The sequence below is a fragment of the Cyanistes caeruleus genome, chromosome 5 (genome assembly GCF_971803275.1).
Source record: "Cyanistes caeruleus chromosome 5, bCyaCae1.hap1.1, whole genome shotgun sequence".
Classification (NCBI taxonomy): domain Eukaryota; kingdom Metazoa; phylum Chordata; class Aves; order Passeriformes; family Paridae; genus Cyanistes; species Cyanistes caeruleus.
In genome coordinates, this window is record NC_141705.1 from 11,111,901 (window position 1) to 11,139,867 (window position 27,967).

The 27,967-nt window shown below is 41.5% G+C and overlaps 1 protein-coding gene across 5 annotated transcripts in view; it reads left to right on the forward strand.

The window, feature by feature from the left end:
• The first annotated feature begins 1,024 nt into the window (after positions 1-1,024).
• Positions 1,025-27,967, forward strand: part of AFAP1 (actin filament associated protein 1) — a 114,421-nt gene continuing 87,478 nt past the window's right edge. Inside the window, exons 1-2 of one of the 5 annotated variants that reach the window (XM_086891227.1) lie at positions 18,958-19,335; positions 22,820-22,949. The gene's annotated coding sequence lies outside the window, so the exon portion shown is untranslated. Of the gene's footprint in view, positions 1,258-1,529; positions 2,160-18,957; positions 19,336-20,528; positions 20,666-22,819; positions 22,950-27,967 lie in introns of those variants that run through there. The other 4 variants (XM_086891225.1, XR_015287487.1, XM_086891228.1 and 1 more) reach the window with 4 other exon arrangements.

The window sequence follows — 27,967 nt, forward strand, 5'->3', positions numbered from 1 at the left end:
TATAAACCTTAGTCTCACCTTGATTTAGATCTGTCTTGTATCAAGCTAAACTAAGATGATGGCACCAGGTGTTAAATCCGTGTTTGGTCTGTGCATGATTTTATACCATTTCAACAAAAGAGGTTAAATTTTAGATAAATGCAGACATGCTCATTATCCATGTAATGCCCCAAATCCGTGTTATTCCTCCACTGCTCAGTGCCCAGGTCACAGCATCTCCTGGGCAGGAATGGGGAGGGCATGGGCTGCACTGAGGCTCTCGCTGTGATATCGCAGTACTCCAGCATTTACTCGGGGACGAGCCTGCGTCTCCAGGGAGGCTTTACTCTGGGGCAAGAAGCCCCGGCTTGATCTGCCAGCATCTGCCTCGCAGGGAGCGCTTCGGCTCAGCTGCCCCTGCCCCGGGAATGCTGTGCACACCTGCCCCATCCTCCCCTGCCCCGGGAATGGTGCGCACACCTGCCCCATCCTGCCCCATCCTGCCAGGGGAATGCTGTGCACACCTGCCCCATCCTCCCCTGCCCGGGGAATGCTGTGCACACCTGCCCCATTCTGCCCCATCCTGCCAGGGGAATGCTGTGCACACCTGCCCCATCCTGCCCCTGCCCGGGGAATGCTGTGCACATCTGCCCCATCCTGCCCCATCCTGCCCGGGGAATGCTGTGCACACCTACCCCTTCCTGCCCCTGCCCGGGGAATGCTGTGCACATCTGCCCCATCCTGCCCCATCCTGCCAAGGGAATGCTGTGCACACCTGCCCCTTCCTGCCCCATCCTGCCAAGGGAATGCTGTGCACATCTGCCCCATCCTGCCCCATCCTGCCCGGGGAATGCTGTGCACACCTGCCCCATCCTGCCCGGGGAATGCTGTGCACACTTGCCCCATCCTGCCCGGGGAATGCTGTGCACACCTGCCCCATCCTGCCCCATCCTGCCCCGGGAATGCTGTGCACACCTGCCCCATCCTGCCCCATCCTGCCCCTGCCCAGGGGCTGCTGCCAGCCCCCCCCGCCTTTGTTCCGCTGGCTCCGCCTCAGCGCTGTCCCCTCCCCGCGGGGCGGGCCCGGGCCCGGAGGCGGTGGGAGCGGGCTGCTGTCCCCTCCCCGCTGTCCCCTCCCCGCTGTCCCCTCCCCGCTGTCCCCTCCCGGCGCGGCGCTGGCTGCGCTCCGCGGCAGAGCGGGGCTGCGGGAGGAGCCGCGGGAGGAGCCGCCGAGCTCGGCCGCTTTGTGCCGGCAGCCGCCTCAGGACGGCCGCGAAGGTAGGAGGGCTCCGGCCCCGCTCGCTCCCCGCCCGCCCCGGGCAGCATCCCTGCCGAGCTCCGCGGGCGGAGAGGGAGCACGGGAGGGAAGAGGGAGGGGAAGGGCTGGATTCAGAAATGGGCTTTTTCAGCCGCTGCTCCGCTGCTGCTCCAGGCAGCTCCGTGCTAGGAAAGCTGTGGGCTTACTGGGAAAAAAAAAAAGAAAGAAAGCTTAAAAAAAAAAACCCAAAAAACCTCTCGCTGCTTTTCTTGGCCGGGAGCAGCACATGGAAAGAGCTGGGAGGGAACCCGGTTATCGGGCGGTGCGGCCCCTGGCCGGGCTTTGGAAGGGCAGGAGCCCGGCCGAGATCCTCCGGAACGCAGCCCCCTGTCCCTGTCCGCCATCCCTCCCCGGGAGCGGCAGCGGCCAGGCGGCCGCGCTGCTGCTTCCTACCGCCGCGAGCTGCCTTATTTTCTGCCTTTGGGGATGGGCGTGAGGTGGTCTCCCTGCAGGCTTGGCCATTTGATCTCGTTTCATCACAGCTGAGAGATTGCATCATGTTACAGTGCTGGAGTCACAGGGCAAAGGCGAACAGAACCATCTTTCCAGATCCATCCCGTTGGCTTCCCGGGCCGACCCCCTCCTTAATTTCCTGTTGAACGGAGGTTCGAGCTGAGGAGCAGCCTGCCATTGGAGGCTGCGGGGAACAGGTCACAGCGACGTGGTTTGATTTCTTCCACTGAGAGGTTTTTTGGAAACTCAAGTTTGTCGGTGCTACGCGCGGTGTGTGTCCTGTGCCGAGGGGTTAGAGGAGACCTGCCAAAGATTTAGGCGGTAGGAAAATAATGGGCGGCAAAAGAGGCAGATAAACGGCCCGAAGCGGGAGTCGCTCCAAAGCCTGGAGGCTCTGGAGTGGCAGGAGGTGAGTGGATTCAGGCAGGCGTCCCTCGGCATTCACCTGCCCTGAAGGACAGTGCAGCTGAGTAAATGCACAGTCTGAAGGGCAAAACGAGGCACATGTGAGAAACAGAGAAGTATTTAGCTCATCTCCCCTCTGGATCCTTTATGATCAGTTTGATGCAAACGCTTGCTGTGCCTGTTCTGTTTATTGTATTACTGAAGTTTGCGGCTGAGATCCACCTACAAAATGATAAATCTCAAAGCCAGAGAGATCCAGTTGAATAATGTACTTCAGTCCAGGGCTTCTTAAGGCGACAGATTCTGCTGTTCTTTGTGCAGCTCTTTGTTTTGTTCCATGGGGAAAAAAATGTCACGGCATGGCTTGGTTCAATTCTCAGCGGTATCCATAACAATTAATGATTATTCCATAACTAGTGTCTCAGCCTTGCAGGTGATCTGCTACTGTTTGCTCCAAGTGTTACGGGGCCACTCTTTTCTTTCATGAAAATAATAGTATGATGAACCCTTTTTTGTGTGCCTGAGAATGGTCAGTGCAGGGGCACAGGGGAACTGCTTGGCAGCCAAATGGATCTCTCCATCAGTGCTCTTCTATATGGGCACTTGGTGCCCTTCCGTCATCCCTTATGCCTCCTGGTGGTTTCCATGGGAAGAGCTGCACAAATACTTCCTTGTTTTGAACAAACCATTTTTCCTTTTAGTACTGATGTAAAAGAAGACCGAATTCTACGTTAGAGCCACAGGGAGAGCATTCTGTGTTTCTGGGGCTATAGAACACCACATGGGTTTAAGAAGAATTTGAAATGGATTTGAAAAAGAAGGATCTACAGTTTTCTTTGTGTGTCAGCCAGTGATTGCGGTGACAAGCCGGCAACCAGAACAATGAGCAGATGCTCACTGCCTTGGGTGATATGTGGTACTGTTTGGTGTTTCCTAGGAAATTTGTCATCAAAAGTCAAAGTGTTATCTTCTGTTCCCGTGTCTTGGGTAGATTTTTAGATGAAGGGATTTGGAAGGTCTGTGGTGTTGAAATCGCAGTATTGAAGCAGTGCCAACAAGGAGGGGGTTAAATGCAAGTCTTCAATAGATCAACCACTCACACTATTTTAAAATTTTACAATTTTAGTGAAGGTTGATTTTCCTTTTCCTCTCAGAGCTGAAGAGATACTGTCTGAGACATAAAACCCAAAATCAAATATTGAAGTCTCAATGGGACAGGCTGTGTTTGGTACATGTGTGACTGATTGTGCTGTTCCTTTCAGTGGTGAAAGACAACTTGCTGTAAGCCCAGGAATTGTCCTGTCCTGCTGCTTGCTGCTCTCTCCCTTGTGATACTGCCTCAGGACAAAGAGCCAGCAGTTCAGGTTGATGCTATCTGGAGTCGACCGATTTAATTTCCATCCATTTTCAAAAGTTTTGTGTCTGATAGGTCAGTCAGTGGGAGTGTGGTATCCAGGAGTCTGCCTGGTTAACTGCTTTGTTCAAAGCTGTGCTCTTTGTTTCCTGAGGAGGGGTTGAGGAGGAGGAGGAGGAGGAGGAGGAAGGGATGTACTTTGTGTTCATTTGCAGATCTCCTGCTGAGGTGGGAGGGTGGGATGCACCTCCAAACTCCTGTACAGTTTCCACTCTATGTTGTTATGGGTTAGTCGCAGTAAAGAGTACTGTGGCAATTTTTCAACAAAATTATGCATCCCTTCCAGCTATGCAGTTCAACTGGTTTTAGATGTGAATGACACCTAGATGCTGGTATGGTTCTGACTTCCCTGACTCATCACTTCATTGACAAATAGTGTTTCATCTGGTATAGAAACTGTCTGGGCTGGGCGGGTGACTGCGTTACACACTCAGTAGGTATTAGTCCAGATTAGTATACTTCTAATGTAAAGTGTTCTTAGGCTCCCAGTTGAGCTCTTAATAGTCAAACCCAACAAGAGTAATAGAAATGTGGAAGTCAGCAAGAGGACTTCAGGTACTATGAACTCTGAGCTTTTAGTAAAGGACTGAATAAGTCAGATCTTGAATGTACTAATCCATGTATAAGGGTTGTCTAGGAGGATTTAGTTTTAGGAATTAGTTTTCATACTGTGAAGCACCCTAAGCTGACCTCAGAGCAATTTAAGTTTTCAAGACTGAAAAATGCCCCAGATGTCTTTCTGGGGAGTGTCTGCATGGAGTGATACCGAGAACAGTCTGTCAACACAGTATGGGCAGGTAGGAAGACACGTAGCTGCAATGGCACGGGAGTGACCCTGAGCTCAGAGTGCAGGGGTTACACCAGCACGAATGAAAGTCTGCCATTTGTAGTGCCTCAGTGCTCTGAAACATTATTAAATTGCTCTACAACAACTAAAACAACTCTAAAACACTAGATTAAATTGCTCTTACTCTACTAGATGATTGCTAAGTTCCCTCTGAACCTAAACCCTTCTGTGATGCTCTGTGATCAGAGGTTAACTTGACTCTCCATGTCATATGAGACATGCAGTGATGAATAGTATTGCAGGGACATAACTTGGGATATCTCATAGCAAGTAACAGTCTTTTCAGACATAATCCTTATTTGCCAGAGATATGGCAAGAAATTAAAACCTGAATGGCAGAACTGCCATCAGTTTCCCCTTTGCCATCCTAGCAAAATGTCAGTCATAAGTTAGTGTGAGTAGTAAGGTTTGTCTGCCAAAGGTGCTGAGCACCCTTAACACAGTAATGTCCAAATGAAGTGCTGGTGGTTACCTCTCTTAGAGTATGTCTTGGAGAATACAGGAGGCTGTGAAAAGGATAAATCAATACTTACTGTATATTTTGTCAGTGTTCATCAAGAAATCTAGGAAAGAAACTCTTAAGAGGATTTTTGATATCAGCTGGATCTCAATAGATACTGCTTTTTACATGTATTAGTATTTTAAAAATTGATGGTGTATGTTTGGCAGTAAAAGGAGCAAACTGATAGACCTGTCTTTTCTAAATCTCTTTCCTAACCTGAAAAAGGAAAAAACAAAAATCAATGTATTATTCCTTTTATGGTGACATAGTGGTGGGATTTTTTGACTGTCTGGGGGATTTCAGCTGCCAACATCTCTCTGCCATTATGTAGTTTTGAGCTGAGTGACAAAGACTATCTTTCTCTAAGACAGATGTTGGTAATGGCCTTATTGTGCCAAAATCTTTGTGAGTACAAAATGCTGAATAAAAATATTTCCATCCATTAATAGTGAGTGCCAGAAAAAAGTACACAAGTGGTTTCAAATCTGTAATGTAGCTGATGTCTCAAGGATAACAACATCTTACCCCCAAGAAATACAACACTGTATGCGAGGTAATTGCCATGAGTTATGCTGAATATATATTATTCATTAGGGGACTGTCATTATATCATGCTTGTGAATTCCCCAAAGTCTCTTATCAGTGTCCTCATCACATCTCAACATTTATGGAAAAGAGGATTTTGGTGTCCCACTTGACGGACTGGTGCTCTGGCTTGCTAGTAGCCACTTCTAGTGAGCATGCTGGCCTTGGTCATTTAAAATTAATAGACTTTGGGAAAGGAGCTTAGTCCGTATACTCTCATTATCAGAGATAGCAGTCCTTCACAGGGAATATGTAGTGGTATGTTATCTCAGTTTTGCAGAAGAGCAAATAGTAAAAGCTCTTTCGTACACAGCTTTCATGCTAAACTACTCTGCACTGTCTTCAAAGTATAAAGGCTAAATATTTGGCCAGTTTCTGTAGATAGATTTTTTTTTTTTTTTTTGTCCATTAAAGGATGCTTAAGTGTCTCTTTGAAACTTGTCTGGTCTCTCATTGGTTACACATTCTTATGGCATTCCTGTTAGAAATTGGAAGAGAGGAGAAGGTAAGGACAGAATTTCCCTGTTATTAGTAGTTAGCAGATCCAGATTTTATTTTCCTGTACCATTTTTTACCAGGAGCAGCTGCAAAGAGAGAATTACACTGTGACCTTCACAGCACTTCCTAGTGCCGTCATCAATCAGATCTGGCAGGAGCTTTATCACATCTATCAGTGTGGCTCATAAGCCACATGCTGTCTAGTCTGGGGGGAAAAACAAACAAACAATGGGAGCTACTGTAGGGTTTGTTTAACATAAAACAACCAGGAGTGAGCTTTTCCCATATGTACCAACTTTGTAGGCAGATTCCTATTTTTGCCGTGTTCTGTTGGGCTGATTAATAAAAGATGATGATTTTAAAGCAGTGGAAGAGACTTTCAGTACATTTCAATGACAGTGGCAACTCTTTCTGAAGCAATTGCAGCTTCAGCCTTTCTCAGGTGATACTCTTCAGTCCCATTCTAATCCTCAATATTAATTTTACAAAGGAATTTATGCAGTTAGATTAATCCAGGTGTTTTCTACACAGGGAAATGTTATAGAATAAATAAGTGGTTTTAGACTTCTCTGATTCTTATATGAAATAACAGCTTTCTCAGATGAAGTGGTTTGCTTTTTTTTTGCTTTTTTTTTGTGGGATCATGTGTGCCTTTGCAGGCTACTCTAGGTCTCTTTCAGAGGCAAGTTCATAATGTAGCAGCCAAGGTCAGCTGCAACCTCTCCCTTTTCAGCATCCAAAACATTAACACCCTGTAAGTGGCTGGTTTGTTTTCTGCCTGGTTAGTTGGTTGGTCATTGGTTTTCCCTTTGTCTGGTTATGGAGTTTTACTAAAATTTAATACATTTTGTGTTCTTGCATTTTTTCATTGTTACACCAAGGTCACTGCCTTTTGCGAATTTCTTTGCTCTCCTTTTTTTTGCCATCTGCAATAGATAAAACTTGCTTGCTTTCCTTTCTTGGGCTCAGTACAGTGACAGTTTGACAGGTTGTCACTTTGTGCCTGCCTTGCCTGCTGACAGGTAGAGCAAGAAGCAATGGGGACAGGCAGAATTGTTACTGTATGTGTAATTCTTGCTGCCTTCATGGTGAAGTGTTTGTGTGTATATGTGGTATATACAAATGAATATGCAGATGTAGATAGATAAATAAAGTGTGCAAATGTGTAGGTGATATGTTAGAGCTGCCTTTGTCACACAGGTTTTCTGAGAAAAATGTCTAATTGCTAATAAATAAATAAATGTACTGTTACACTGTTGAGTAAAAGATTAAGGCCTTGAGCATCAAACTGTTGATGTTGATGGCCAACAGCAGGGTGTGATCTGTAATTTCTGTGTTTTTTAACCAGCCAGTTTTTGGCAGAAGCCATCTTGGTACCAGGTCTGAGCAAGGAAGTTTGAAACGCCATATGAAATGAGCAATAGCAGGTGCAAGGAAAATGTCACAAAATATGAAATACATTTAGCAAAAGGTTATCTACTCTGCCAGGAAATAAAGAAATCACGTGAACTGGCTAGCTGGTTATGGAATATTTACTTTTGTGCTTTTCCTCAGTGTGTGCTGTGTCAGTTTGACAGGCTTGGTAGCCCCAGCTGCTGCACTGGCACTGGGCTGGGCACTCGGCCCCTGCCCCACAGAGCAGCAAACCAGAGGGGCAGGGAGCCTGCCCAAAACTCTGCTGCCTGTCCATCTTCTGCTTCCAGCAGCCAGGCACCACGGCTGCACAAACACTTGGTAGAGAGGTTTTAAGGGTCCAAAGCCATAAGCAGTGCCATTTCAGCAGCAGCAGGAGGAGGAGGAGAGGGAAAGCTGCCAACGGGAACTGGTCTGAGATGCAGAGTCCTGTGTCATTGTTTGGGGGCTCCTGCTTCATGAGGATGCGGCAAACCAGCTGGCTGCCTGCTGTGGGTCAGACCAAACAAAAAGACATGGTTTCAGCCCTGAAAATGTAATTTTCATTTTCAAATTTTCAGGCTGTAATGAGGAAGTATTGAAATGTCAGGAATTGAAAACAGGAGAGAGAATGCAAAAGGCAGAGGGATGAGTTAAGGAGCAGGGGCAGTGCTGGTTGGGAGCTGAGCTGCAGAGGGGCCACTCTGATGCTGTTCTGCTGATCAGCAGCAGAAATGTTCTCTAGATCAGAGAGAAACTGCACCTTGGAGAGTGGGATTTATTCGTGTAATGCAGTCCATGCTAGGAAATAGAGTGAAATACTGTATTTGTCACTGGCTGTGAAAGATCAGGCTGAAGAAAGTGAATATGAGAAAATGTTAGGAAGCTCAGTGATTCTCAGCTCTGTTAATACATAGCATTATCAAAAGATTACCCTTTGGAAAATTAAAAGATCTGGTTCTTGGCAAGGGGAAAAAGTGTTCAGACTGAAGAGCTTCTGAGAACATACAGAACTCATCTCCTTGCCTGAGCCCTCTGTCTGCACCATGTGTTTGCCATTAGGACCATGAAAAGCTGCGAGTCTCCTTAGAGGAGAACGATGGGTGCATGGTGGGTCCTTCAGGAAGAACCAGGAGAGCTGAGTGGAGACGAGGGGCTAGGTCAGGCCACAGCATTTTGTTTTGAGCTTAACAGGAATGAAATCCACCCTGAAGAGTCTTGGGGAAAATTCTGGGTGAGGGCCAGTATGAATAATGCTGAGTGCAGATGGGTGGGACCCCACCTGGTTACAAAAACAATCCTATTTCCAAGGTTAGCTATTTCTGCTGAAAAAGGGGATATTTAGCAAGTAAGGTTTCATTTAAAAGGAAAAAAACAAAACAAAACAAATGGTTGGAGACCTTAAAAAAACAAACCCAAAACAAAAAATCTTCAAGTCTCTCACTTCAGAAATTAATGAAAACAAGTCCCCAAACATGCAGACAGCTGAAAGCACACACCAAAAACCTCAGATAAACAAAACGAGTGTCCTCTGGGGAAAGGAAGAGTTGTTCCCTCTCTGGGAAAATTTGTCTGTTCCTGTGGCTTGTGAACTTTTCATCTTCTCTGGGACTTTCTGCTGTCCTTGGTTTGCTTTTTTCAGCTTCTTGGTCTTCTTTCCCTGGAGCCTAGAAAAGTGTTTATGCAAGCACTAGACTTTAAGTAAATGAATGACGAGTGCTGTTCCTCAGGGGTTGCTTTTGGGACCAGTCTTGTTTAACTTTTTGTCAGTGACTAGGGCAGTGGGATTGAATGCAGCTCAGCATGCACCAGCCTCTAGTCCTGCAGCTTGTGGCCATCAAGACACCTTTCCCCTCGCAACAGCCGTATCCTGAGCGGTATTCCAGAGCTAGTCTGCAGCAAACTGTATTCAACAAGACCCAAAAATACAACAGTTCATTCTAGTCTGACTCAAGTTTCCATTAGTCTCCAGTTGACTGTTGTTCCTGTCTGTCTGCAATGACTGAGCCTCACAGCCTCTCAACACTGCAATTTCATTCACTTCCCTTTGGATCTTCCTCTTTATTGTTTGCAAAACACTGAGTCTGGATTTTGCATATGTGGAAAATCTTGCTGAGAGCTGTCCCCCCTTTGACCTCATTTTTTCAGATCTCTCATTTTTCTGTCCTCTTGCTTATAGTCCAACCATGTAACTTTTAAAAGTGGTCTGAGTGTAAAAAAATAAGTAGTAGTGAAAGCTTATCTGTAAACAGTAGCTCTCTCTACAACCCAAGGGCAAGTAGATACGTGTGTAGAAGGCCCAAATGACTGACAGTCCTGAAGAAACAACTAAAATACTGATTAGATTCAAAGGAAAGCAGAAGTTGTCTTGAAGAGGTATGATGTTTGAGGATTTCTAGGCTTCCTCAACCCTTTTTGAATCCTTCAAAAGTATTTTTTTCCACCACAATGACATCTTTTAAAGTGTTATGGAGCTAGCTCTGCTGTTCTTGCACTTGGGATTCCTGTCTGGTTTATGGTCAGCAAACCTACAGGCTCCAGGATATAAGTGCAAGTTCAGATTGCCCTGAAGTTTATTGTACTTTATGGGAGCAAAGGGTGAAATCCATCTTCAAGACTTAGGGTCATTTGGGCTAGGTTTCCTGACATACCAGCTCTTACAAAAAAACCCAGCTGTTCTGGTGTTTTCTGCCAGCTTTAAAGAAAAACAACCAAATAAAGAGAAAGTACTCTGCCAAATAAGGATCAAACCTTAGCTTGGTTTGAGTGTGCTTTAAGTAGTCTCAGTCTTTGCATTGACACTTGTTAAGTTCTTCTTTTGCTTCAGGGAGGTAACTTGGAAGCGGCATTTGTGATGGAGTCCAGCCCTTTCCCTGCACATTGCTGTAGGGAAGGGCTGTTCCCTGCGGAGCTCCAAGTGTTTCCCTCTGTGAGAAAGGAACAACCCAGAGCAGGACTACATGTAAATAATGTGAAAGTAAAGATACATGGTGCTGCTCTCCAAGGTGTGACTGCAGAGTAGCTCTTGGCCAGGAGGATGGCCCATCCTCTGCCAGGATCAAAGGTGCAGGAATATGCCCTTGCTCAAGCTATGGTTTGAGCTGTGTATAGAGAGCAGAAGCTCAGCCCTTCTAGCAAGTTGTCATCAGTGACTTATAAAGCACTTGGTACCTTAGAGCAGCTCTTGGTATGTTAATAATTCATTTAAATCTAATGACTTCATGAAATTGGACAAGCAGTAGGAACTAGAAATGACAGATATTCAGGGTGCAAAGGGAAGGAAAGAACCAACAGGCTGCCTGAATGCTTGAAAGAAATGCATAATAAAGTTGTAAGGATTTTGGTACACTGGTCACCTCTCCCATCAGCCCTGCTGGTGCCTCAGGACTCCTGAGATTTCAGTACAAACCCACAATCTTCTCTAATGAAGTGCAAGGAAGGGAGAGAAGCATGTAGGAATCCTTTAGCATCTTTTCAATTTATTTATGTTACAACCCCTCTCTTTTTAACACTTGCAATGCTAGTGAGTTTAGGAATACTCCTAAATTCTGGGATAAACAAGCTTTTATCTACTTTACCTGTAAACCTTTCTGACATAATGCCAGGTGTTACATCCCTAGGACCTTTTGCCCCAACACCTTTGAAGTGTGGTTTGCAGGCGTTGCCTCAGCTGGCCCTTGTGCCAAGCAGTCTGCAGCAAACATCTCACCTGCTGTTCCACACTCCTCACACGAATGGTGCACTCAGTGCTCTGCTGTTTGCTACTGAAATTACAGACTGTGCCCTTCTCCCAGTGAGCTGGCAGAGAAAAGCTGGGCAGGTTTTCTCACTGATGTGGGATGTGCTGAGACCCTCCACACATACGTGCTCTTCTCTTTGATTGCATTCACCAGGGCCAGCTGTAAGAGCTGACAATTCTGGATCAGCTCAGTTCCTGCCAAAATAATCCTTCCCCTATTCGTTTCAGCTGCACACAGTGCAATGAAGCAACAAAAAGTATGTGTATAATTCCAGAGGGCTCTTACCAGCTCTAGGAGGGGTGGAACGAGGCATGGCTCTGTGTGTACCATAGCACTTCATGGGGTTGTTTTGTTACAATCTGCAATAAAGAGCATTTTTGTATAGTTCAGTAATATAAAAGTAATATTGAGCAACTGCACCTTGTGATGAGAATTGCCAGGGTGTAACTACATAAAAGCAGACTAAGGGCATGACAAGAAGGTTTTTGCTTGGATTGGAGAAATTGTTATTAGAGCCATAATTCTCCAAAATTGTAGTTGTTGGACCATCTGAAGTAAGCCTACCTAGGAAAATATTTAATTCGTTTTGCCACTGTTTCTTCATTAAAGTGAGAATTTCTTCCTGGTGAGATTTTTGTAAGGAGGAAACTTCACATATACCAGTGGAAGTTGTCCAAAGCAGAAGGGGAAAATGCCATTTCAAACTGTTAAGTACAGAATTAATAAAAGCCACCTGGAAAAAGAAATGTTCATTGGTTGCTGATTTCACATATAAAGTGCATTTTCATATGGAATTATTATTTATACTAATAGTGTAGTATTTTATTTATTTATAGTATTTACTAGTAGTAAACCCAGCACACGATTAAAACATTTTATTCAGTTTTTAATTTGGCATTATAACCAGGTGATGCCTCTTCCTTCCTATGCTTAAGAATTAACATTCTTGTCTACAATAACTCTTTGTCTGCCTGTAGGCAAGTGAATTTTTGTCATTGACTAATACCAGAAAAATCAGGGACGTGGGACCCTAATAGTAGAACTGCTGGGAAGCACTGAACACCAGCAGAGAGCCCTTTGAGTGGAAAGAATTGAGAATTTTCATTGTCTGCTGCCATTATCTTGTTTTACATTCTGCTTGTAATGTAGAATTAGAACAAACTTGTCTGCCAGCTTGTTACTAGTAACAAAGATTACTAGAATCTGGGCTTTTAAAAATCCCATTATTTTCCTTTCTGTATCTGATCACACCATGGAATTATGTCACTGAATTCAAATTCTGACAGTGGTAGACTTTGTGTCCTGGGTGATTAAACATTTTGTCAGCATAAAATTGCATGGTTTCTAATTTGAGGATCAAAGGGCTGCATCCCATCAGCTCAGTGTGAGGGCTAAGAAACAGCATTATTAAGATAGCAAAACAACTGTAAAATGTGTATTAAGACTAGCAAGTGGATTAATTAATGTAACTTCCTATTGCCCTAGCTTTGTTACCTTCTGAGTGGGTTTATTCTACCTTCTTCATACATGCATGCCTTTTCAGAATCTCTCAAATCAAGACCTGTGTATTCTGGATAAATAATGTGCCACTGCTCTTTTGCTATATAGCTGTTATAGGATTTTTACTTGTTAGGTCAGATTGGTGTCATTTTCCAGATCAAAAACAGTAACTTCTGAAGGGAAGGTTTAGAATGATGTATTGATTGTGACTGATACAGCTGCTTTTCCAAATGTTCATCTATCAGCACCTACTCATACTTAGGAACATAGAATGACCTTAATCTAGCCACAAGTCCAATGATGACAATATATCTGCTTGAGCTGAAAATCATTAAAGTGGTTTGTCTGCACACTTCACTTGAAAATATCCTACCCAAAACAACCATATTAGTTATTGTTTATGCTTATGCTTGTTCTTAAGTCTGCCCCACACTGGAGATATTTTGGACCACGTCTGAATGGTACCTATCCTCTATATATGACTTTTACCATCCTTTTTTAAAGCCTTGCCTTACTCTTTGATTGAGTCCTGTGTCTGTTGTTAATTTTTATGTGTGATGAGTTTCGGATAGGGTCAGAATCCTGACAAATTGCTTTAGAAGACAGATGGCAAGTGTTCCTGTTGTAAGAAATGAGACCAAGATACTCCATCATGGAGATTTTCAGTCCTTCAGTACAGAATCTTGCTGTTGGGAACCTGCTTGGGTCTGCTTTCTTATCAGAAGGCCATGGGCAGAAATTATGTAGAGGATTTAATTTCAGATTACTTTCAATCACTGTCCTTCAAAGACAGAATGCAACTTGACATGTGCAACTAAAGGCAAAGTGAAACAGAAGGCAGCCAACTTGGACATGGATTGAAGATATGAATGACTGAAAATACATAAGCTGCTTATCTAAATCAGGTGTAGAAAAGCAGTAGTAGTGGGATCCAGAGGATATTTTAACTGCATTATTCAGTCTACTCTGGGGCTGGAACTAAATTTCTGTGTCTGAACTGGTGTTGGTATTGGTAGGTTAGGAAAAGTGAAGGTACTGAGTGCAATGCCAGCCCTGCTTATCTGTGGCACTGAGGCATGGTGTTTGTTAAAACCATTTTCAGTATGTTTGTGGTGCCCTGTCACGTTCACTGTTCTTGATAGATGGGTGTCAGCTATGAGCCAAAACTGCTTTCTTTCTGTCCTCCCTTTTCCTTAGGACAGTGGGATGAAATCTTTGAGTTATACATCACATCTGTTACATTTTTCACACCAGTTTTGAGACATGGACAAAAAGACTATGATGAGTCTATGACAGGAGGAAGCCAAAGTTAAAGTGAAATGAGAATGTATTTTTATGAAGTTATGTTACATTTACCAATTTTGAAGATTAGCATTTGGGAATGTGCTTCTTAACTGAGGATAAACAGTTTGTTTTAATCTCTTCACTTCTAAATTAGGACTCAACAATTGGTACTTGGAAGGCACTAAGAAAAGCACTCAGACCATCTGTTGAGAAAATGGGAATATGAAATTAAGTATCATCTTATGTTCACAAGTCCTGCCTGTCCCTGGTGCTCGTAACAGCAGCCTCATGTGAGTGCTGAGTCTGAAACTGAGGAGGCTCTATGGGATCTCCACTGTGGCTCTCTGTGGTGCCAGTTAATAGGTTCTTCAGAAAATGCAAGTCTAGATATTTCTCTCACTTCTGTTCTCAGCAAAACTGGTTGAACACAGTTAAAAATGACATGAACATGATGGTAAATAATAATAGCAGAAGTAAATATATATGAGTATAGCATATCACTAATCAACTTTCTAATTATATTTGAATATGTTGCTGTAATGAGAAAGCTCTTTTTCACTTTCATTTTAGTAAACATGGGATCAGATTTCCAAATGAAAGGCATGTGAAAGCTGATAGGCACTTAGAGTGGGATGCATTCTGCCTGACTTGAGCCACACATGGCAGAGCAGGTCTGCAGCTGAGCTCCTTCCCTGCAGACCTTCTGTACAATCAGGGGATACAAATTGGCTTCTCTAGGATGTAATTAATCTGATCTATTCTAGACATCTATTTTAGAAAGCCTGAATTTCTCCATTGACTGCACATTAAGCCTAGGGCAGCTAGCTGAGATACAGATGACTGCTTTGTAAGCAATAGCATTTAGTCAGAGCAATGTCACTGCTAAAGCCTAAATGGCCTGCCTCAGCTTTCAACCCTGTAAAAGGAGTAATTCTTCTGAATTAAAGGAATTTATTCAGGAGGCTTAAAACAAGATAATCATTCTTTGCATTTGCATATATTAAGTGTACTCCTACTTTGTGTTTAGTGCTTACAAAAAGGTCTGTCACAACATCTTTGCATGGCTATTTCAGGGCTTTGATGGCTTATTCTATTTAGGGAACGCATCTTTGGAAAGAGACTGGAAATGCAGGAAGGATGACAGAGACAGATTCTCAGTAAATGAGGTTTATGATATAAAATTCTTAGTGGTGTTCTTCTGGGCATTGCTGTATAATTTTAGTTTTTTGATTTATGAGTAGTTTACCATATTGGTCACATATAAAATTATTTGCATACCAAATGTGAGGTCATTCAGCTGTGAGATTTTTACTTAGGCTGCCGCTCTCTGTGCCTAACTAATTAGGATGTCGTGCATTTGCACAACTGAGGTTCTTAATCTTCAATAAACAAAAAAAATAGTTTTATTGCCACTCTTTAAAATTTTAGAGCAACAAATAAATGTGCCATCAAAATAAAACATATTCTCAAGACAGGAGAAGAAACTGATTGTGTAGTGGCTTGGAAGCCATCACATGAGAAACTACAGATAGAATTTGGGAAAATTTTTTTTTCCTTGTGTCTTTGAAAAAGGTGCACACTTGAGAGTGTAATTTCTGGGAAGTTGAAGTATCTGGGTTTAACCAATAATTTACTAATTTGTTTAAAGATGAATCTTACATTTAAACAATATCAAGGATTTGAGATTTTGATAGGAAACCCAGGGAGGACCATTGGCTTGGATTTATTTCCAAAACCTGATTCTTTTATAAGTATATTTCAGGTTTGGCCAGGAAGTATAGATATAGATAATTGAGAAATATTCCTTTCTTCAGCAGAAATCTCTATATGAAATATTGTATTGTAAGGTGATCTCCTTAAGGGCTGCTTTTTAATCAAACTCAGTTGTTTTGATTTTTTATTATATGCTATATCATATTACATATTGAAAACATTTTATATATTTACCATTTTGAGGTAGTGTAATAGAGCAGTTATTTCCATAGAATGTAGAAGAGATTTAAATGGAGATGGATGGAAACTGTAAACTTGCAGCAGCACTCAGATGACTCAAGTGGGAAATGAACACCTGTAAGAATGGGTTTGCCCATGAGATGCAGTCAGGCAGAGTTTGTTACACATGTGTGTTAGCACTGAATCCAATGGAAAAGTTCAGAGACATAAATATGTGTGTTACTGTGCCAGGGGTCTCAGTGGAACTGCAGATCTCTGAAGATGCAGAGCCCCTTGTGAGCTCCTTCATTTACCCCTGAGGCAGACAGCGCTCACAACCCATGCTCTCTATTCCTTCCTTGATATTTGTTTACTGGTATCAGCCTTTGTCTGACTTCTTGTTGCTGCTTATATCTTAAGAATAGTTCAAAGTTTAATAAGCTTAAGCTATTTTTGTAAGGAATGTAGTTCTTCATCACTTCTGCAGGCTGAATAATTGCTGTGTGGATACATGTTGTTTGTATGGTGGGTGACCTCCCAGAAAGATTCATTAGTGTTTGGAACGTGATGATTATTCCTGTATTGTTTTACCTAAATAGTTTTTGTTGAAAGAAAGAGATAAGTTAAATATTATTAAAAGTTGGAGAGGTAGAGTGTATTTTAGAAAGTGCTGTTCATAAACACATCACATTCACTCAGTGCAGACCACCACGTGGTTGCTGTTTAATTTAGGCAAGTGTCCATTTATGTGTTCTTTACAAGGGCCGGTGATACACTGAGCAGCTGGAGTTTATGTTAGCTTTTTATATTAACCAGAAAGGCAAGACAGAACTAAATGAGCACATCAAGCCTTGGGAAATACTGTGATTTCTTCAAAACTGTATCCAAGATCCCCAGCAAAATACCACAAGGTGCTGCAGGTGTTGGTAGGATTAGTTGCAAATATATTTGCACAGCTCTCCTTACCTTTCTGTCCAGAGAATTGCTGATTTCTTTGACAGTTGAAGACCTTAAATGCATCACAATGTAAAGGACTGGGCAGGGATTAAGGATTTTAAGTGCAAGGAACAACCCTCTGGAGATGTTTGCCTTTCACTATTGACCTTGATTTAGAATAAATTTGCTTTACTAGCAACCATCTAGCACATAGGTGCTTATACCTCTTCACAAGAATATTAATAAATACAACATCGGATAGGATTTCTTGACTTTAAACTAATTTGTTACTAGTTTTCTCCCCTGCAAAGTAGTGAGGTCTCACCTAATCTAGCAAAATGTATTGCAAGTGTAGTTCTGGAATAAAATCACATACAGTTCAACAAGCTTACACTGACAGAGACTCTCAGTTGCAAAATAGTGGAAGCTTCTATATTTTTTAATTCAAACAACCTCATTTGCTGATCTGGGAAGAGCTGACCCCAGCTTCTTTAAAGATTGCTAGCTGGTGCTTATCACTCCTTTGCTGCTATCCTGATATTCTACAGAATATGCTTGTATCTATCTATCTGTCTGTCTGTCTGTCTATCTGGATGGATGGATGGATGGATAGATAGATAGACAGACAGACAGACAGAAGTATACACCAACTGTTCTTCTTGGGTCAGTGGAGGATGTCTGAGAGAAGCCATGGTGTGCAAGAACACTCAAATCCATGTCTACCTGTATGTCTCATCTCTGGCACTGAGATTCCTGTGTGACACATGCTCCTGCATCTTTATAGGGGACCTGATGCTTTGCTTAAATTTAGGGAAGTCTGCCCACTTCTCCTGAGTCCTGGTGAGGATTTTCAGCGTTTTCTGAGCTGTTGGATTTTCATATAGAAACAGAAGCACTAACTAGGTAGTGCTTCCAGTTGCTGAATTGGTTTAGCTGAGTGCAAGCTGTGGGGTAGAAAAGACACAGGTACTTAACTGTGTTATGGACAGCAGGTCATATGTATATGAATACAGATAAATACAACATGTGTATTTATCCATGTATTATATATACAATATATAGAAATACAATACATGGAACCTACGGCAGGGGAATTCTAAAAGCTTCCAGGAGAGATTTCTTCCTATTGCTTCAGATCATTTGCATTTCTCTCATGAACTGGAAACACCAAAACCTTCTACTTTTCCATACTCCATTCTTCTCATTCATACTCATTCAAAGTATGGGTTCTTTCTTCTTGTTTGAATATTGGGGTTTATTGCTTTGGGTTTTTTTTGTGGTGATGGTGGGGTTATGGTTTTGTTTCGGTTTTTGTTCAGTGCTTTAATTTTCCGTGCTGCTTGTGGATTTCAAAACCTTGCCAGAAGGTATTTTTTAAATTGGTCATTCCTCTTGGTTGTCACACGTTAGCACAAATCAAAATACTTGTCAACTGTTTTTTCCAATAAACAACTTTATTAAATACATCTTACCTTATAAGGGTATGTATATAGTCTGCTTCTGTAAGGGTTGAATAATATGCTTGAATCTTATTTCTAGGAAAAGAGACTGTAGTAAGAGCTGTAATGTATTCAATTTCACCTGGAGAACAATGTTCTGAGGGTTAAAATACATCAAAAAATTAAACAATTCCCTTTTGGAATGTAAGATGTGGATAATTGTGTGCATTCCTCTGCTACAACTTTTGTTTATCCAGTTGGCATTCTCTTCTATTTAATTAAGAGGTAGGAGCACAAATCAAAAATATAAAAAGGAAAGGGTGGCTATGATAGCCCATTGGTTCATTATTTATGTAAGAAAATATAGTCTCTACTGATGTAGCATTTATTAACCTTAAACGAAATATCAGAAGGCAAAATAAATGATGTCCCTAATGTAAAACATGAAAGACTACAGGATTGTTTAATTCTCACAGAATTATTCAGAATGAACTTTCCCACTCTTCGAATGGTTGCCTTGTAGTCCTTAAAAGCACAGTGCTGCATTGTTATCAGAGAAGATCATGCTTTCCACAGAGGTGCAGGATAACACCCCTGCTAGGAATGCACTGCCCCAGGGAGGAGAAAGCTAAAGGTGAGCCTACTTGCAGCTTTTGCTTTCATTTGAAAATAATTATAACCTTTAGGCTGTTGGTGACATTACCTCTGGTAATTCCAGCAGGTTAGAGCATCTGAGTCTGTTCCACATGTAATACACGGAAGTATTTTGCATGTGTTTTTAATAATTACAATTTTTTCCTTCAGGAAATATTTTATATTTAGGTGATATTTTATTACAAATTTCTCTGTCCGAATCAGGCACGCTCCAAGAAGCTGAGCATACTGCATAATAAAAACAGCCTTGTTTTTGCTCCCACATAGCTACTGAGTCCTTCAGATAAACAAGGAAAACCCCACAGGAATAGGGGCTGTTCTCTGAGGAGCTGGGAGTGAGCTGCAGCCTTCCTGCCATACCCTGAGTGCCTGACCCAGGAGACAGAGATGTTTTCTCCCACCACTTGTCCTCTGGTAGCTGTCATGTTTCCATCCACAGCAGCACGAGGATAGTCACGTATGTACATGTACAGCTGTCTGGAGATACATAGATATAGATATAGATATATGTACAGTTTCATACACACACATTTATGTGACATCTACACCAGAGACTGCTGTTTCACACTGGCTTTAAATCTAAATGTGGGCTACTACTACAAAATATGATCCAGCTCATTCTTCTTTCCTTGCTCTTGCGCTTGCAGAGTCTCTTGCAGAGATACCAACACCAGCAGAAACTCTCACTGGCACGTGGTGAGCAGGCTCCATGCCCTCCTCTGGCTGACCCATGGCTCAGAAATGCTAATTTTGGCCCAAAGGAAGTCATGGAAATGAGGGGTCAGGGATGACATCAGTCCCTCTCAGCAGCAGCCCAGGTTAACTTTTACTTTTTGTAAAACCACAGCTTTCAGGAAAGGCAGGGATGAAAAAAAAGCCAAAAATAACCATCTGATTTGAAATACCTACTTGCACACTTTTGTGTGCTTCTTTCATTTGTACAGACTGCACTGAAAGTCATCTCAGTATCTCAGAAAGTGGCTCTCCAGTTATTCTCAGTGCTGGTGACTCATTTCAAGGAGAACATCCAGCCTGGCCTAAGGGATCACAAGTTCTCTAATCAGGAAATAGTTAAGATGAAAGCACCCTGCAAGTATCTTGGAGAAGGGAAGGGGGGATGTAGAGAGAGCATCAGCAGTTTTTTATTTATATTCAATTGTGCATCTTGTTGTCCCACAGATATGATATGATATGATTTATCTCATGCCAGATTATAAAAAGAAGTAGAGAAATACTATATGAGTTTAAACTCTTAACAATGTCAGAATCACTTTTTGTCCTGAGTTTCCCAAATTTTTTTGTTATTTGGATGGCATGTTACAGCTACTCTCTAAATTAAACTGCCAGTCTTTGACATGCATTAAAGAGATAAGAACTTGATTTCTTTTCTCACTTAAATGGCTCAACAACTCAACATGATTAGATCTAAAGCTGTAATGAGGATCACTTATTTCCTGTGAAAATGTATGGTGATAAGCTAAGAAGAAAGAAAAGGAGGATCTTAGGACAAGTTCTGCACAGACTTCTTTACTGCTAAGCCTGTCAAACCCTTGGTTAAGAGCTGATGTACCCTTCTTGGCCAGCTGAAGTTAATTCTACCCATGCATGGCTGAACTGCTTAAGATTCAGCTGCTGAAGTGCTTGGCATTTAAATACTAACAGGAAACAGGGATCTTCTGCATTAATGTGACTCCTCCAGCCACAATGGCTCAGCAGATGAAATAAGACTGGTTCAGCTTCCATGCTTGGGGAGGAGGGAGAGGGATAACCCTGGCAACTGTGCCAAGGTATGTCCAAGCCCTAAGAGATCAATGTCATTCTGTTGAGGTGAGCTGATTGTGAAGGGCTTGTATAGTGTCACTTCTTTCTTTTTTTCTCCTGCCTGAACTTATGTAACAATTCAGGACTGACAGGAGCCAATAACCCATTATTGCTGCTCCATAATTAGGCTTTGTCATATGCCCACTTCTTTACAACTTCCTGATTTGTCATATTAGCAGAGCTGTGTTTCCTCATCACAACTTCTTTTGTCATGAAAGGATAAGGTCAGCTGGACCAAATATATATATATATATATATATTGTCACTGCTAATACTTCAGGCAAACCCAGAGCTATTTTTTGGTTAAAGTGATGTGCAGTAATATCAGGAGGTGTTGGATTATGTCATGTTTTTTCCCCATGTGCTGACACTGTTATTCAAACTGTGCTTAAGCAGAGGCGGAGCAAGGCCAGGCTGAAGGTTGTTCCTGGGCTCCTAAGCACATTATTTGTATGACCCACTTGCAAATCCTTCCCTTGCAAATCCTTCCTGTTCCATCATTCTGCTTTTCTGCTATAAAACTGACTTTTAGAACATGGGGGAGGAGCTGGCAGCCCTTCTGCAGGATCTTGGCATGTGGGAAGGGGTCTCTCAACCTGGAGCAAAGCAGTTTCTTCAGACAGCCACCAGCTGGGATGTTCGCAGCTATTTTGTCAACTTGTCTCATGCCCGGATGACAAAAAGGTTTATTATTCTAGGCACTTAGGGTGAATGTTCCCCACTTGTTTTTCATCTCTGGTATGATAAATTTGGTGATGAAACCCTGGAGAGCTTTTTAATGGTGTTTTTTTGCTTATGCACAAGCTGAAGGCCGGTAACATTATAAAATGTCATCCCTGCCCTCCCTTACCCGTGTTTAAGTAATAGAAATAATTTAAGGTAAACGTGTTACCTTCCATGTAGTTGAGTTACCTACAGAAAAAAATCAAATAACTGTGTACACTCTAAAGTGTGAGATCCTTGCCAAGGCGGAAGGCTGATGGCAAGCCAGGGTAACAGCAAACACTTTACTGGGAGCATTGTCTAGAAGAGATGTAACATAATCCTCAGTGCCCAAAAAACCTTGAGCAGGTCTCTAGAGCAGTGTCTCGTGTGGGGCACAGTGCTTGAGGGATAATTTGGGTCATAAAAGAGATTTCAGTACAATAGCAAAAGGAATATTCAGAAGTTCTGAGGATGCAGCCTGTGAGAGTTTGGGGAAGGGGTTTCAGTTGTTTAGCAGAGAGAAGAATGAGGAGAGGCATCATAATACTTTTCAGGTATGTTAAGGCTGCCATAAAGAGAAAAGCAGCATGTTCCCAATATATTTTGTGGGTAGAACCAGAAAAAATGGGCTTAAGACTCAAGAAAGAAGATTGATAATGCATGTTAGAAGCACTCTTTCTTAGGTGAACAGTTTGGAGGTTGGGTTTGATTGCCAGGTGAAAGGTTGGACTGATTTCCATGAGGAATGAGATAGCTGGTCGCACATAGGACGAGAATGATAAGTAGCATCACTTCCTCAATGTTACTTTCAGCCATATTCATTGATTGAACACAAACTATTTATGTTGTGTGCATTTTCATATTTTTTAACCCTTTCCTACACAAAAGATTGATCTTTCCTCATGCTAATGCTTAATGATGTCTAAACAAAGTAAACTTAAACAATAGTAAAGGAAATTTATTCATGAGGGTAGCTTGAATTTCCTGGCTGCTCTCTTCAGTGACCTAAAAGCTTCTGTTTCCCCATCTCAAATACAGTATGATGATCATAAAGTGAGTAATGAAAAATAGTTTTGATCTCTTGGAAGCTTTAAATGCTAAAATAACATTGCTTCACTTATCATATTCATAGTTTTTCTCAAATCACAGTTTCATGGTCACCCAAAGCTGCCCTTCCGTAGAAACTTATATTTGGATCTCTTCCTCTTCTCTTTCTCTCTTCAAAATTCAATTCTACAGTCATAGCAAAATTGACATGTACATCACCTATTCACCTTTGAAAGCAGCTGCAGGATTGGTTGCTTTGCCACCTCCACTCAACCTTCCCTTTCTCTCCCTCCTTTTTGCCTCTCAAATGGCCAGAATTTGAAAACCATCTGCTGTCAGGCTGGGAGGTGCTTACTGTTTTCTTTCAGTTTTTAGTTGCTGTCACTTTTTGCTCCCTGGAGGGAGCACATCGTTGTCCTGAGTCAGCTCCACACTCAGCCTCCCAAGCCCCGGCCGATGAGGGACGCGACTTGCAGGAGTCAGTCTGCTCAGAGTGAGGTAGAAATCTCTGCTTATTAAAGCCTAAGTCTTCAGGAGGAAAATATCCAGCTGAGTGTTCAAAGGAGGGAATGTTGGAGAGGCTCTGACTGAGCAGACATCTCCTTCTGGCGTTGCGGTTTGTCCTTCCTCCCCCTGCTTCTGTTGTCTCATCCTGCTTCCGCTGATGGCTGCTGCTTCAGAAGTGGCTTTAGTACAAAAAGGGTTTGCTTTGAAGTATTGTGGAAATAGCATTTCTAAGAAAATATGACCAGCAAAATCCCAGCTTTCTTTTTCAGCTATCTGGTTAGAGCACAGCACCAGTATCTGTGTTTCTCCTCTTCTGGTGGAATATGAAAACTTCCAGTGACTTTTACGGTTCAATTGCTTTTGGCAAACTTTGGTTCTCCATCTTAAACCCACGCACTTGTATAAACATAACTGGCTTCAAGCTGTGTCAAATAAAATCACTTAGCTACAAAAACAAAAACACCCAGATATAATTGCTAAGATTCCACTTTTTATAAACATTTTAGACTAAAAATGAGAATTTGGAGTGACAATCACACCCTGCTTGCTTTTCCCTTTTTGGTTCTTCCATTCACTTTTCCCTCTTGTCATCCTCTTTCTATTTACTAAAAGCACTTTTTTTCTGCTCTGAGCCCCAGAAATGTATTCAGAAATGTATTCTGCCTAAATTGTGTCTTAAAAAACACACAGAGATGCATGACAATAGGAAATATAAAGGAAAAGCTGAAATATGACACCACCATTCCTTAGGGAGAGGGATACTGAATATTAAGTGAAATCCTGAAGTGTCTTGTGCTGCTGCCTAAAAGCAGCTTGATATGGGTGGTGAGCATTAAAAACCAAACTATGTTGTGGAAGGAATAGAGTCAGCAAAACAATTCAAAGAATGCATTGGCTTTATGTTTCTGTTTGAGAGTAAATATTTGTTCTACATTACAGTCAAATAGGAAAAAAAAACCCAACAAAAAATCATTTAAAAAAAATCAGTGTGCTGGCAAAAACAAACCCACAAGTGGTGGGGCAGAAAGGATTGCAGGGTTTATTTTGAAGGGGATCTCAAGATATTTTTTAGCAACACCTCCCTCCCACGCAGTGCTCCAAAGCAATGGATCACATTTGGCTTTGTTTGAAAGTTAAAAATACTAACAAAAAAAAAGAAAAAAAGAAGCACTGTGCTTTTTTTGAAAACTGACACTAAAGGCATGGAAATGCTGTTTTGTAGAAATGAGGTCTAAACAGCCCTTAATCCTCTAGCACTATCCAAACTTGAGCTCTCTGAAAGAATCTTCCTGAAATTCAGAAAACGCAGTTGCACTTCTCATGAACATCACAAGCTGTAATAGGAATTCCACTTGTTTTATACCTGTGTGTAATTCCAGCCTTTAGTTTAAATAAAAACAAGAACAAATAAAAAAACCAAAAACAAACAAAAGAACCCAACAACTGTGCCAAACAGAAATATTAAGCCTTGTGTTACCTTCCATCAAGCTGCTGCTCTGAGACTGTTGAGACTCCAGGAAGGGCAGATGAACATGAAATATCTGCTGATCCCTTTGCAGGCTTCACTCCTGCACTTGCCCAGGTATTGTTTAGATCACTTCCCAAACACACTTCCCAAAACCCTCAGAATGGAGCTTGGAGCTGCTTTCAGTGTAGGCAAGGAGCTCAACAGAGGCAGATAAGGGAAGAGCTGAGTGGGGTCATTGATGTGGGCTGCTGTTCCTGCTGCTTCCCAGTGAGGAAGGGGCTGAGCCACAGAGGAGTTGTTTCTCTACCTGTGCATTCCCAGAATTGCCTGCATGTGCCTGAAGGAGTGAACCTATGGAAATACGCTCCCAGAAGCTCTTGCAAAGCCCATGTGGAAAGGCAGGAGTTATTATTTATAGAATATATATATATATTATATATATTTATATTTAGATATATTTACATTACAGAAGTCCCACACCTGAACTGGGTTAGTCCCTTGAGCAGTGCTGCAGATGTTCCTGCAGCAAAAGACATGTTCACTCCAATATTTGAGTATCATGATGGTTGCTTGGTTGATTATATGCAAGGTTAATTAACTACTGAACAGCCTGTAAATATTTGCTAAGCTGTAAACTGAACAGAAAACTGAAATATTCTGAATAAGATTAAAAAAAAACTCTTGAGAATCTCTGTAGCTCTTCATACAAGCTGGGCATAAATCCAATTTAAAATTACATTATTGTCTTCTCAAATGATAAAAATAGTCCAAATTTCATAGTAATATAGCTGAATTGTTGAGAATTCCAAAGGTTTGTTTTCTCTGTGGTCCAATTTGCTCTGTTGACAAAGAGAAAAGTGTGTGGTTAATATTACTAGAGAAGGTGCACACTTTTATTGATGGAACTGCTTTCATTTACTTGGTTTTGGAATACATGGGTTTACTTAGGGAAAATCCAGATGCAGATGATTAGATGAAAGGGAACACCACCAAAAACAATAGGATGAGACTAAATTTGTGGAGCCACCATAATATATCTGGGTATGTGGATCGCTATTTTCTCATAATGAGTAACAGGACCCGGAAACCCTTTAACATATGTTACATTCACAATGAATCAACTCACGGTTTTACTCATATCCTTTTTATGCTTTTATAAAACAAAATTTGGATCTGGTTCCAGCAATTTAGAAATGTTTTATGGCAACTGAGTCAAAGAATTTGGCAGGTTTTGCAGTTTGGAAGGCCACTGGAATGTTTTGAAAAAGCCGTACTAATGTCTTAGTAATAATGAGGTAAGAGTAATAAATTTTTCTTTGTTGAAAAAGGTAGGATTCTAATTTTTATTTGAATAGGTAGAGGATATTCACTGTCTAGGAGATTCCTATAGTTTTTGCCTTTCAAATGATAGATTCTCTGTAAGGAAGGAGTTGTCCATGAGGAACCTTCTGACTTTCTCTGTATTTGCATGGTCATAGATGGTTTGATTTGATATGAAGAAATGGACTGCCCAGTTTTGTTAATAGCTTTATTGAGATAAACTTGTTTAGAAATAATTGCAAAAATTTGTGGTCTCTTTCCTCATAAAATTACAAAAAACAGTTATAAATGCACACTGGTTTTCTACTATCAAGCTTAGTTTTCCAGGCAAGTAACAGACAATGTAGGATAGAGTTTTTATATTTAACATAAGGGCCAAAAAGGTACCTTATGCTCCTTGGAAATGATGAGAGTGTAATAAAATCAGAAAATCTCACCCCTCTTTCTTAAATATTTAAATGTCAATGTGAACCACCATGTCAAAATGTTTAATGTGGCCTACATGATTCTGGCATAAACAACATGATGTTTTTTTCTATTAAGTTTGCTGCCTAGCAAAATATGTGTGTGTTTTTTGGAAGTAAGCATTAACAATTCCCAACAAACAAAATCTTGTCAATGATGCTGCAGTTTTCCTGAAGGATTGAGATGAGGAATGAAAGAACACACAAGTGCAAAGGGTTAAGGAACTGGTTTCTTGCTGCCACAGTATTAAGTACTTTAGGAATATAGCTGGATCTTCTTGTAAATCAGAGTAAAGTAAGGAGTAAATGCATGGAAGTTAACAGAATACTATGTGGTTAAAATCAGTGTCTTCAAAGTGTTAGTGTATTTACTCCATTATGTCAACTAACATGGCACATGAGGGCCCATTTGTACAGGAATTGTTGGTTCATTTTGTTTCTGCAGAAGTGACATGGTCAGTGGTTTGGCTCTGGTGTCCTTCCCGAGAAGCAGGCTGTGTAAAGTGTTTGATGTGATGGTTGGAAGAGGCAGGTTGGCAGTCTGACCACTTCCATCAGTAATCAGAGGACTTCAGTGTATTGCAACACTTGTGAAAAGAAGGTTGTGCTGGAAGAACCTGAAGAGCCTGAGACTAAAATGTTGCAATCTAAACTTCCAGCCTCCCCTATCTGATTATTGAAGCCACTGGTTCCTGATTTACAGAGGAATCAAGCCTGAAAGCCACCAGGAACTCAGCAGGGTTATCCCATTTCTGGATCAGCTTACAGAGCTGGAGTTACACCCAGTTCTTGTCACTGAGGGTCACTCCTTGGCTCCCAGCAGAGAAACAATCCTTCTTTGGCTCTCTTAGACCTGGACACTGAACAAAAACCTTGAGATTTTGATTTTCTTGTTAAGTGGTGTCTGTCTGATACACATGCCACTGGGACACATACAGGATGCCTTTGGGGTTTGGTACACCTTCCCATGTGCTACTGTGATTAAAATACTCTTGTAACACTGGTCTGCAGAGCAGGTGTCCCATCTGCCAGGGACAGCAGAGGCAGCAGGGGCCTGGGTTTCATGAGCAGTGAATGTGTAGGGGCACAATTATGCAATACAGAGAAGTGGTTTCTCATTGGGGTTTTTCTAAATTAATGGAACTCTTGGGAAAAACAATGTTTACTCAGCATATTTGTATTTTGCCATAAATTATTAATGCCCTCAGTCCAGTTATGATGATAAATTATTATTCAATATATTTAATAATATATTTAAATATTATTAAATTATTATTCACCATTTTGTACTCTTCTGTATCTTCACATTGTATAGGTAGCTTGTTTGTCACTGGAGCATTAAGAAGGGAATACATCTGGTAATAGCAAGACTCATAAATTTGAAACAAATCAGGTTAGGGAAAACATTAAAGCAAACAATCTTAGACTATCTATTAGTGTTTAAAGAAAGCTCGATAACTTCAAAATGTGTCATTTGAAATATATATTAGTGATCATAATCTCTTTATTTTTTGTTGTATTTTTAGTTTTGATTTCTCCACTTTTGGTGGCATAAAATTTGCAGTTATTTTAACTAGCACTCACATCATTAAACAATCTTTGCACGTTTTCTATTGTTGCAATTCATATTTACCAAATACTTTTTCTCTTAAAAGCCATTTACTCATAAGTTATTTACTTGTTTCAAGACAGAATGTGAAATAGTCTGTGTACTTTTAGGTAGATGCTGAAGAAAAAGAAAGGAAAGTTGGACCACA